This window comes from Oryx dammah, unplaced genomic scaffold (genome assembly GCF_014754425.2).
Source record: "Oryx dammah isolate SB20612 unplaced genomic scaffold, SCBI_Odam_1.1 HiC_scaffold_2, whole genome shotgun sequence".
NCBI lineage: Eukaryota > Metazoa > Chordata > Mammalia > Artiodactyla > Bovidae > Oryx > Oryx dammah.
This window is the reverse complement of record NW_024070186.1, coordinates 169,775,099-169,788,420: the sequence shown is the minus strand read 5'-3', so window position 1 is coordinate 169,788,420 and position 13,322 is coordinate 169,775,099.

Sequence of the window (13,322 nt, the reverse complement as noted above, 5' to 3'; positions counted from 1 at the left end):
CTTGAAAACGTTCTTAACCTTTACTGACTAGCACTGAGGCAATGTGAGAACTTGTATTATCCTGAATCACATTCTGGAACTTTCCTGCCATGTGTTTAGTTGGGGTCCTCCTCCTTGGTGGGGCCACCTCTGTATGTGAAAGCTGATACTTTAGGATTGTCTTCTGTAACAGGGAAGCCCTCCAAGCATTGATGTTCATGCCATGGAGAGGTTGCTCTGTGTTCTACCAATAGCTAGAGCCATTGGCCATTGAGTGAGCTCTTCCCTGGCTGGATCATCTATTTCCTTATGTATACAGTGAAAGGTCGAACTGACCCATTTCTGAAGTCTCATTTTGGGTCACCTTTGACTATTTTTATCTCTATCCTGCTTCCTGGAGAAGACTGTGCTTTAAGAAATTAACATCAATTCCAGTATGAAGATGCCACTTTAATGAGACAGTAAAGAAAATTGCTTTGTTTTAGGTTAGTTCCCCAAAGTGTATTTTGAAAATCATGAAATGCATGGTTTGATATTATGGAATGTTCAGCTAATTTTTAAGACAAGGGGGGAAAAAGGAAAAGAGGGCTATGATACTGTGAATTTGGGAGACATTAAGTTTAAGCAAAAACTGTTTATATGTTTACTGGAGGACTTTTCAGAGTCTTTAATGTCCTATAATCTCTAGCATGAGGCTTCCCTGGTGGCTTAGAAAATAAAGGATCTGCCTGCAATGCAGGAGACCTGGGTTCAATCCCTGGGTCAGGAAGATGAGCTGGAAAAGGGCATGACTACCCACTCCAGTATTCTTGCCTGGAGAATTCCAGGGAAAGAGGAGCCTGGTGGTTCAGTCCATGGGGTCTCAGAGTTGGCCACGACTGAACAACTTTAATTTTAATTTAATTATATTAACCTCCAGCACAGGGATTTCCTCACTGTAGGGTACTCACACTGGGACACACTGCAGTCTGAGACACCAGCATCCTTTGCTAAGAACTACCCCTCCTCCTTAGCCATATGATGGTAGTAGGAGCAGCTGTGTAACTAAGCCACCCGCTTCAATGGCTTCAGAGAGTGATTGTTCAAATCATATTGGACAATCACAATATGATATCCCCTTGAACTAGTGAGTTCCTTCTCCTTGAGTCTGTATTTGGACCCCAGAGCAGGGAGAGGCAGTCTCTCCCCATAATATGTAAAATGCAGGAGTTTTCAGTACATTGTACTAAGTACTTAGTAAGTGGTATGTTCCAAGATGGGAACTGAGGAAGCAGCTTTCTATCCCAAACTTATCTGTATTAGCCTTTTAAGGAACAGCATTGTTTAAGCCTGTGCTCCACTGTTTCCACCTGGACTGCATTCTCATGAGTTTCAGAATATTCTTTCAGACTGTATTTTTCTCCTGTAATGAGAATTCAAGTAGGTAATTGTAGGTAATTGCTGGCGTTGTTTCAGTGGTTGCAGCATTGTATGGCAGATATCACTATATTCCTCTTGGTCTTTTCCTTTTGGTCACAAAGCAGCTGCTGCTTCTCCAGTCATCCTTTTTTTTTTTTTTTTTTAATCCAAAGCCAGGTAATGGAAGAAAAGGTCATGTCAACTGCATTTTCAACTTTTCACCAATAAAGTTAAAGCTTACTCAGATTCTAGAAATCCTTACCGCAGAGCTTTCTTATGTCTCAACAACCAAAATTGTGTTTCATGGGATTCCTCATGTGTTAAGGAGGCTGGGAAATTTGGAAATAGAATTGTTGTGATTGGTTTAAATCAATCTCAATCCATCGATTGAGGCTGGACACAGAGGTTAATCTAAATTGAGGTTCTGTTTTCATGGAAAAAGGAAGGAGTGAGTAATGAGAAGTCAAATTACAGAGTTTGCTTTGCCTGCAGCACCTCTGTACTTAGGTGGACCCTTATGAGCCTTCCGGAAGCTTCCTGGGGGCTCAGATAACTATTCAAGTGTCAATAAGCCAACAACTTTTCTGTTGGGGAGCCTTGAAGATGCCAGTTTCTCTCCTAAAGCAAATGTGTGAGATATAAGAATTATAGCCCTAGGCAGAATATAAGCATTTAAGGCAGCTGATCATTTTTCTTCTTGATTAATACTCTAACTTGTTCTTACCCTAACTTGACTTTAAATGATTTCACCGTTCTTCTCTGCTGCCACTTAGTATCTATCTATTTATATTGGTTAGTGGATTCAGTGGATTAATTAAACAAAAAAATTGTTTAATTAATTTATTTTAATTGGAGGCTAATTACTTTACAATATTGTGGTGGTTTTTGCCACACGTTGACATAAACCAGCCACGGGTGTACATGTATCCCCCATCCTAAACCCCCCTCCCACCTCCCTTCCCATCCCATCCCTCTGGGTTGTCCCAGTGCACCGGCTTTGAGTGTGCTGTTTCATACATTGAACTTGGACTGGTCATCTATTTCACATATGGTAATATACATGTTTCAATGCTATTCTCTCAAATCATCCTACCCTTGCCTTCTTCCATAGAGTCCAAAAGTCTGTTGTTATTTCTGTCTCATGTATTGGCTCATCATTACCGTCTTTCTAAATTCCATATATATATGTTAATATACTGTATTGGTGTTTTTCTTCCTGACTTACTTCATTATGTATAATAGGCTCCAGTTTCATCCACCTCATTAGAACTGATTCAAAAGAGTTCTTTTTAATAGCTGAGTAATATTCCATTGTGTATATGTACCATGACTTTCTTATCTATTTGTCTACCTATGGACATCTAGGTTGCTTCCATGTCCTAGCTATTGTAAACAGTGCTATGATGAATATTGGGGTACATGTGTCTCTTTCAATTCTGGTTTCCTCAGTGTGTATGCCCAGCAGTGGGATTGCTGGATTGTATAGCAGTTCTATTTCCAGTTTTTAAAGAAATCTCCACACTGCTCTCCATAGTGGCTGTACTGGTTTGCATTTCCACCAACAGTGTAAGTGTTCCCTTTTCTCCACACCCTCCCCAGCATTTATTGTTTGTAGACTTTTTGATTGCAGCTGTTCTGACCGGTGGTGTGAGATGGTACCTCATTGTGGTTTTGGTTTGCATTTCTCTGAAAATGAAGGAGGTTGAGCATTTTTTCATGTCTTTGTTAGCCATCTGTATGTCTTCTTTGGAGAAATGTCTGTTTAGTTCTTTGGCCCACTTTTTGATTGGGTCATTTATTTTTCTGGTATTGAGCTGCATGAGCTGCTTGTATATTTTTGAGATTAATTCTTTGTCAGTTGTTTCACTTGCTATTGTTTTCTCCCATTCTGAAGGCTGTCTTTTCATCTTGCTTATAGTTTCCTCCATTGTGCAAAAGCTTTTAAGTTTGATTAGGTCCCATTTGTTTATTTTTGCTTTTATTTCCATTACTCTGGGAGGTGGGACATAGAGGATCTTGCTGTGATTTATGTCAGAGAGTGTTTTGCCTATGTTTTCCTCTAGGAGTTTTATAGTTTCCGGTCTTATATTTAGATCTTTAATCCACTTTGAGTTTATTTTTGTGTATAGTGTTAGAAAGTGTTCTAGTTTCATTCTTTTACAGGTAGTTGACCAGTTTTTCCCCCACCACTTGTTAAAGAGATTGTCTTTTCTCCATTGTATATTTTTGCCTCCTTTGTCAAAGATAAGGTGTCCATAAGGGCATGGATTTATCTCTGGGCTTTCTATTTTGTTCCATTGATCTATATTTCTGTCTTTGTGCCAGTACCATACTGTCTTGATGACTATAGCTTTGTAGTAAATCTGAAGTCAGGTAGGTTAATTCCTCCAATTCCATTCTTCTTTCTCAAGATTGCTTTGGCTATTTGAGTTTTTTTGTATTTCCATACAAAGTGTGAAATTATTTGTTCTAGCTCTGTGAAAAATACCATTGGTAGCTTGATAGGGATTGCATTGAATCTATAGATTGCTTTGGGTAGTATACACATTTTCACTGTATTGATTCTTCTGATCCATGAACATGGTATATTTCTCCATCTATTTGTATCATCTTTGATTTCTTTCATCAGTGTTTTATAGTTTTCTATATATAGGTCTTTTGTTTCTTTAGGTAGATTTATTCCTAAGTATTTTATTCTTTTCATCGCAATGGTGAATGAGATTGTTTCCTTAATTTCTCTTTCTGTTTTCTCATTGTTAGTGTATAGAAATACATGGGATTTCTGTGTATTAATTTTATAATCTGCAACTTTACTCTATTCATTGATTAGCTCTAGTAATTTTCTGTTGGTGTCTTTAGGGTTTTCTATGTAGAGGATCATGTCATCTGCAAACAGTGAGAGTTTTACTTATTTTCCAACCTGGATTCCTTTTATTTCTTTTTCTTCTCTGATTGCTGTGGCTAAAACTTCCAAAACTGTGTTGAATAGTAGTGGTGAGAGTGGGCACCCTTGTCTTGTTCCTGACTTTAGGGGAAATGCTTTTAATTTTTCGCCATTGAGGATAATGTTTGCTGTGGGTTTATCATATATGGCTTTTATTGTGTTGAGGTATGTTCCTTCTATGCCTGCTTTCTGGAGGGGTTTTTATCATAAATGGATGTTGAATTTTGTGAAAGGCTTTCTCTGCATCTATTGAGATAATCATATGGTTTTTATCTTTCAATTGGTTAATGTGGTGTATCACATTGATCGATTTGTGAATATTGAAGAATCCTTGCATCCCTGGGATAAACCCCACTTGATCATGATGTATGATATTTTTTAATATGTTGGATTCTGTTTGCTAGAATTTTGTTGAGGATTTTTGCATCTGTTTTCATCAGTGATATTGTCCTGTAGTTTTCTTTTTGTGTGTGGCATCTTTGTCTGGTTTTTGTGTTAGGGTGATGGTCGCCTCATAGAATGAGTTTGGAAGCTTACTTTCCTCTGCAATTTTCTGGAAGAGTTTGAGTAGGATAAGTGTTAGCTGTTCTCTAAATTTGGGATAGAATTCACCTGTGAACCATCTGGTCATGGGCTTTTGTTTGTTGGCAGATTTTTGATTACTGTTTCGATTTCTATGCTTGCGATGGTTCTGTTAAGATTTACTATTTCTTCCTGGTTCAGTTTTGGAAGGTTAAGTTTTTCTAAGAATTCCTCCATTTCTTCCTAGTTGTTCATTGTATTGGCATATAGTTGCTGATAGTAGTCTCTTATGATCCTTCGTATTTCTGTGTTGTCTGTTGTGATTTCTCCATTTTCATTTCTAATTTTGTTGCTTTGATTCTTTTCCCTTTTTTTCTTGATGAGCCTGGCTAATGGTTTGTCTATTTTATTTTTCTTCTCAAAGAACCAGCTTTTAGTTTTGTTGATTTTTGCTATATTCTCTTTTGTTTCTTTTTCATTTATTTCTTCTCTAATTTTTATGATTTCTTTCCTTCTACTAACCCTGGAGTTCTTCATTTCTTCTTTTCTAGTTGCTTTAGGTGCAAAGTTAGGTTATTTATTTGATTTTTCTCTTGTTTCTTGAGGTAATCTTGTATTGCCATGAACCTTCCCCTTAGCACTGCTTTTACGGAATCCCATAGATTTTGGGTTGTTGTGTTTTCATTTTCATTTGTTTCCAGGCATATTTTGACTTCCTTTTTTATTTCTTCTGTGATTTGTTGGTTATTCAGAAGTGTATTGTTTAGCCTCCATATGTTTGTATTTTTAATAGTTTTTTTCCCCCCCTGTAGTTGACATTTAATCTTACTGCATTGTGATCAGAAAAGATGCTTGAATGATTTCAATTTTTTGAATTTACCAAGGCTAGATTTATGGCACAGGATGTGATCTATCCTGGAGAATGTTCCATGTACACTTGAGAAAAAGGTGAAATTCATTGTTTTGGGGTGGTATGTCCTATAGATATCAATTAGGTGTAACTGGTCCATTGTATCATTTAAAGATTGTGTTTTTTTGCTAATTTTCTGTTTGGTTGATCTATCCATAGGTTTGAGTGGGGTATTAAAGACTCCCAATATTATTGTGTTACGGTTAATTTTCCCTTTCATACTTGTTAGCATTTGCCCTACATATTGAGGTAAGGGGTTGAGTTGCATATATATTTATAATTGTTGGGTGCATGTATATTAATATGCACCCTCCTATGCTGGTGCATATATATTTATAATTGTTATATCTTCTTCTTGGATTGATCCTTTGATTATTATGTAGTGTCCTTTTTTGTCCCTTTTCACGGTCTTTATTTCAAAGTCTATTTTATCTGCTATGAGTATTGCTACTCCTGCTTTCCTTTGGTCTCCATTTGCATGAAATATCTTTCCAGCCCATCACTTTCAGTATGTGTGTGTCCCTTGGTTTGAGGTGGGTCTCTTGTAGACAGCATATATAGGGGTCTTGTTTTTGTATCCATTCAGCCAGTCTTTGTTTTATGGTTGGGGCATTCAACCAATTTACATTTAAGGTAATGATTGATAAGTCTGATCCCATTGCCATTAACTTTGTTGTTTTGGGTTCAAGTTTATAAACCTTTTCTGTGTTTCCTGTCTAGAGAAGATCCTTAAGCATTTGTTGAAGAGCTGGTTTGGTGGTGCTGAATTCGCTCAGTTTTTGCTTGTCTGTAAAGCTTTTGATTTCTCCTTCATATTTGAATGAGATCCTTGCTGGGTAGAGTAATCTGGGTTGTTGGTTTTTCTCTTTCATGACTTTAAGTATGTCTTGCCATTCCCTTCTGTCCTGAAGAGTTTCTATTGAAAGGTCAGCTGTTATCCTTATGAGGATCCCCTTGTGTGTTATTTGTTGCTTTTCCCTTGCTGCTTTTAATATTTACTCTTTGTGTTTGATCTTCATTAGTTTGATTAATATGTGTCTTGGGGTGTTTTGCCTTGGGTTTATCCTGTTTGGGACTCTCTAGGTTTCTTGGACTTCAGTAACTGTTTCCTTCCACATTTTAGGAAAGCTTTCAACTATTATCTCCTCTCATGCTCTTTTTGTTGGTCTCATTCTTCTGGGACTCCTATGATTTGAATGTTGGGGTATTTAACATTGTCCCAGAGTCTCTGAGGTTGTCCTCATTTCTTTAAATTCTTTTTTCCTTTCTTCTTCATTTATTTCCACCATTTTCTATCTTCCACCTCACTTATCTTATCTTCTTCCTCAGTTATTCTACTGTTGGTTCCCTCCATAGTGCTTTTGATCTCATTTATTGCATTATTTATTATTGACGGACTCTTCTTTATTTCTTCTAGGTCCTTATTAAACATTCTTGCATCTTCTCAATCCTTGTCTCTAGTCTATTTATCTGTAACTCCATTTTGTTTTCAAGATTTTAGATAATCTGTACTATCATTATTCTGAATTTTTTTTCAGGTAGAATCTCTATCTCCTCCTCTTTGTTTGGTTTGGTGGGCATTTATCATGTTCCTTTACCTGATAATATTTCTCTGCCTTTTAATTTTGTTTAGATTGCTATGTTTGGGGTGGCTTTTCTGTAGGCTGAAAGTTTGTGGTTCCACTTTATTGTGGAGCCTGTTCCCTGTGAGTGGGGTTGGACTAGTGGCTTGTCAAGGTTTCCTGGTTAGGGGAGCTTGTGTCTGTGTTCTGGTGGATGGAGCTGGATCTCTTCTCTCTGAAGTGAAATGATGTGTCCAGTGGTGAGTTCTGGGGTGTCTGTGGGTTTGGCATGGCTTTGGACAGCCTGTCTTTTAATGCCCAGGGCTGTGTTCCTGCTTTGCTGGAGAATTAGCATTGTATGTCTTGCTCTGGAACTTGTTGGCTCTTGGGTGGAGCTTGGTTTCAGTGTAGGTATGGAGGCTTTTGGGTGAGCTCTTTTCTATTAATGTTCCCTGGAATCAGGAGTTCTATGATGTTCTAAAGTTCTGGAGTTAAATCTCTTATTTCTGGCTTTCTGTTTTATTCTTACAATAGCCTCAAGATTTCTCTATCCATACAGCACAGATCATAACACATCTAGGTTAATGGTGAAAGAATTCTCCACAGCGAGGGACACCCAGAGAGGTTCACAGAGTTACATGGAGAAGAGAAGAGGGAGGAGGGAGATAGAGGTGACCAGGAGGAGAAGAGGGAGAGTCAAAAGGGGAGAGAGCAATCTAGCCAGTAATCAGTTCCCTAAGGGTTCTCCACAGCCTGGAACACCCAGAGAGATTCACAGAGTTAAGGAGAGAAGAGAAGGGGGAGGGAGGAGATAGAGGTGACCAGGGGAAGAAAAGGGAGAGTCAAAAGGGGAGAGAACAACCAAGCCAGTAATCACACCCCTAAGTGAAAATGGATACTGAAGGTTAGATTCTCAAAGGTACAAAATTGATAACAAGTACCAAAAAGCAAAGATTAAAAATCTAGAGTTTAGACTCTCAAAAAACAATATTAAAAATACAAAACAAAATAAATCACAAAAATTATAAAAATATATATATGAAGTTTGCCTTAAAAATAGGGTCTTTTTTTTTTGCAAGGTAATAGTAGGGTATAAAAATGAAAATTAAAGGAGTAATAAAGAACTTAAATTTTAAAAAGAAATTAAAAAGTGATAATAGTAAAAATATATCTAGGAAATTCACTTTATCTGTTGTGGGCAGTGTGGGGTCAGTTCAGTTTCAGGTAGTTCCTTGTTCCAGCTTGTACTTGTTCTCAAGGTCTATAGGCCCCTCCAGTGCTCAGCCAGTGTTAACTACAGGGTTTTAATCTGTTGCACCTGTCACTTCCAGAGTGGTTCCCTCTTTGTTTATTTTGGCTTCCTCTTTTTGCAAGGCTCTTCAGTGTCTAATTTCTGCCCTGACACAAGGGGACAAAGGTGATCCCTTATTTAGGCTCACTTGTTCAGTTGTGTTGTGGGGAGGGAGGGACACTGCAAACAAATATCACTGGCGTGTGGGGGGGTTGCTGGCAGTGTATGGACCACATTAGGTGTGCCCCAGTTCAAGATGGTGTGTGCTTCCCGGGTCTAAACTGCTCAGGCTCCAGGGTGCTCTGCAGGGCACTGTCCAAAGTGGGCCCTGCGTTCCGTGGACTTCCCAGGTCTAAGCCACTCAGGTTCAGGTTCTTGGGTACTCCGCAAGGGCACACACTCAGTTGGGCATGCGTTCTGTGCCCTTCCCAGGTCCGAGCAGCTCAGACAACAGGTGTTTGGCAAGCGCACTGTCCCATGTGGGCCACGCGTCTTAATCACCTCCCCAGTCTGGCCACTCGGTTTCCCTGGGTGCGCCGTGAGAGCGCCGTCTCAGGTGTGTCGTGTGTCTCCTCTAGGGAGCTGATCTCAGGCTGAAACCTTCCTGGCAGATGTCAACGGTTCAGGATCCCAGGAAGACGTGGTTTGCAACTGGGAGCCTGCTCACAGTTTGGTGGAGGATGCCGGTCTTTGGGGTTGAGACTGCAGCAGCCCCTTGCCTTCCCGCTGGCTGTTGCCCACCTGCCTCTCTGCCTCCGGCGGTGGGAGGGCCCTGTGTGCAGCCAGCTAGCTCTCCTTTGGTGTTTCAGTCCTTTGTTCTGTGAGCGGGCCAGGCTGTGTGTTAGAGCCTTTCGCGGGAAAGTTCTCTCTCTTTTTTTTCTCTGTGGTAATCCCACAGTTTGGGTTGCTATCTTACTTTAGCTCCATCAGATTGTCCCCAGGGCATTCCTGGTCCTTACTCTAAGCACCAATTATGCCACCCACGCCTGCCTGTCCAGCCCCTGCTCGCTGGTGGTGGTTGTGAGCATCTGGGCTATTTCACTGCTGGCAGTTGTGGTTAGGCACCTATTCTGTGGCTTTGTTTTTTTTTTTTTTCCCTCCCGGTTATGTTGCCCTCTGAGATTCCAAAACTCCTCACAGACCCGCCTGTGAGAGGGTTTCCTACTGTTTGGAAACTTCTCGTTCTTCATGACTCCCTCCCCAGGCCTCTGTCCCTAACTCTTTTGTCTCTTTTTTTGTCTTTTATATTTCGTCCTACCTCCTTTCGAAGACAATGGGCTGCCTTTCTGGGTGCCTGGTATCCTCTGCCAGCATTCAGAAGCTGTTTTGTGGAAGTTGCTCAGCATTCAAATGATCTTTAGGTGAATTTGTGGGGGAGAAAAGGGTCTCTCCATCCTATTCTTCTGTCATCTTCAGACAGGAGAACAGTGGTTTCCTTCTTTTAGGATTTTTTTTGGGGGAGGGATGTGGACCATTCTTAAAGTCTTTACTAAACTTGTTACAATATTGTTTCTGTTTTATGTTTTGGTATTTTGGTCCTGAGACATGTGGGGTCTTAGCTCCCCAACCAGGGATTGAACTGGGGCTCCTTTCATTGGAAGGCAAAGTCTTAACCACTGGACCTCAGGGAAGTCCCATTAGTGGGTTCTTATACATATTTCCTTGGTATGCAATTGCCCCTCAGAAAGGATGATCCTTGCTCCATGGCAGGCATTGTTCTAAGCATTTTATAAATAAAGCTCATTTTTATCTTCATAAGCATTAGAAAAGTACTCTGTAATATAGGTGCTATTATTAGCATCACTTTTTAGGTGGGAAAACTGAGGTTCAGAGACATTAAAGTACTTGTTGGTGAGTAAATGATAGAGCCAGATTTGAAGCAAAACTGTATGACTCCAGAGTTCACAGTCTCAACCTTACTGTAGGCACTTCTGCAGTGCAGTAGAGTGTCCACTGAGGGGAGGACACACAGCACAATTTACTACAAATCACCCCTTCTGTCTTGTACATTGTGGACTCTATAGTAGTAGGAGCATCTGTGTTTCAATATGAGCCCATGTGGTCTCTTGACTCCAGTTCAGCAAATCATGGTACCCCACCTTCCAGAACCAATGAGTGCCTTCCCCTGAGAATCCTTACTTGAGCCAGAAGGAGGGGAGTCTGTTAGTTTCTCTTACCCAAAATATAAGACTCAATACTGCTGGTGGCTATGTGACTGGAGACAGGATGGAAGAAGAGGAATTGTTTTAGCCCTTGATTTCCACGGGTCATTCTAGGAAACTTGCAAGAATGCTGTGTCTTTCTTTTTCCACTTCACTTGGGATTCAGTTGATGGCAACCCAAAAGCTTTATTAATATTGTATGTGTCAGTTATTTATTGGAAGTACTGTGCTGCCCAAGAAACAATCACAAAACTCAATGACATACAATAACACACATTTATTTAGCTCTTAAGGTTCAGCGTTGACTGATCTCAGCTGGCTTGCTCATGCTCTGTGCTCGGCTGCAAGTGGGGTAACCAGATTTACTGAACTTGGCTGAGATCTTTCACAGGGAAGTCTGGGGGTTGCCTAGGGGTTGGCTAGTTTAGACTGGCTTCTGCTGAAGGGATTGTCAACCATGTTCTGCTCCATTTGACTCACCCACCTGCAGGCCAACATGGGCATGTTCTTGTGGTGATGGCAGGAAAGAGGCAAGGGTAAGAGATGTGCAAATGCTTCTTAACCCTCTGTGTGCATGTGTCGTACTTGTCTACATCCCATTGGCTAAAACAAGTCACATGGTCAAGCCCAAGGTGAGAGTGGGTGGGCTCTACAGTCATTGGCAAAGGGTGCAGCTGGATTGGGTGGGTGTGGAGAATTGGGGCCAGTTTTTCAAACATCTGCATCATGGGATAATGGCTCAGAGACAGCTGTTTTTGAATAATTTTTAAGCCAAGAATGAGTTTTACTTTGTAAAAGCACTGTAAAAGAAGTAATAATAATAATTTGTGACAGAGGCTGTATGTGTCCTGCAAAACCTAAAATATTCACTATCTGGTCCTTTTCAGAAAAAGTTGACCAACCTGTGGTTTACAGTGTGGATGCCAGAATCAGTCTACTTGAATTTCAAACCCAGCTCTGCCACTCATGGGCTGTGTGACTTGAGAAAATTACTTGAACCCTCAGATTCCTCATCTGTAAGATGAGGTTTCCAATAGCCTCTACCTCATAGGATTTCTGTGAGGATTAAACAGAGTATCATGTATAAAGTCTTAGTCCAGTGCCTGGCACGAGGTAAGGGCCGTGTAAGCCCATCTAATAGTATTACTCCCTGGGGACATTGGGCAGGCTGGACTGAATGAGGAAGAGCTTCTGTTGTATTATAATGAGTAAGCTTAGGGCTTGGCATGCATGCTTTGAACGTTTAAGTTTGTCTAAACCAAGCTCTGTTTAGCCCCAGGTGTGTGATGTAGTATGTTCTTAATCACACTTACAGATGTATCTAGATACATACACAAACACTATAGAGAAATGCAGGTTGGTCTCATGCCCATAGGACAGCAGGTAAGTGGAGACTGGCTCCAGCTGTCCTGTCTCCAAGGTGTCACTCAGCTGACCCTTGGATCTTCTCAGGTCCCCTTGTCCTGCTGTGACACTGCGTGGTTTCTTAGCAAAGGAGGAGCAGCTGTTTCCAAGAAGTGTTTCGGCGAGCTGTTTTTGGCTGGCATCTGGGAGCAGCTGCCGCCGCTGCTTCACGCTGAGTCACCATGCTGCTCTGCCAAAGCCTAGGTGTGCAGAGAGGAAGGTACTGACTCAGGAAGCCCTGGAGAAGGTGTCACTCGACTCTCCAAAGTGATGGGGGTGCTGACAACTTTTGAATAGAGATTCCAAAGGACCATTCGGGGCACTGTGCACCATGCTTATTCGTTGGAATTTGTATATTGTCTTAAGCAACTTAACCTTCCTAAACTTCTGTTTTCCTCACCTGGAAAATGGCAGCAATGATGGTATAATAGGGAAGAACAAATCTGACTTCATATTGGACCCGTTATTTTTACTTTAACCTTTGTATTCTAAAAATCTAACTTGTAGCTTTGGCTACAAGTTAATCACTAAAGGGATGTTGTTATTGTTTAGTTGTTAAATCATGTTCTGGGTGACCCCCTGCATTGGGAACTCAGAGTCTTAACCCCTGGGCCACCAGGAAAATCCCTTCTGATTATAGTCAATATTTCACAATATGTGAAAGTTATGTGAAACTCAAATTTCAATGTCTATGAATAAAGTTTTATAGAAACACAACCACACTTATTCCTTTACATATTGTCTCTGAAATACTGCACAACCATGGCAGAATTAACTAGTTGTGATAGAACAGCTTGGTTAGCAATATTTACTGTCTGACCCCTTACATGAAGAGTTTGCTAACCCTGATGTGGAACAATATATTGGTTTGGGTTCCCCCAGAGGCAGGCCTCAAGACAAGGATTTGAGACTCTGATGCTGGGAAAGACTGCGGGAGAAGAGGAGAAGAGGGTGACAGAGGATGAGATGGTTGAATGACATCACTGACTCAATGGACAGGAGTTTGAGCAAACTCCGGGAGATAGTGAAGGACAGGGATATCTGGCATGCTGCAGTCCATGGGATCACAAAGAATTGTATACTACTTAGTGACTGAACAACAACAACTTTATTTGGGAGGTGATCCCATATAACAGGGCTTCCCTGGTGG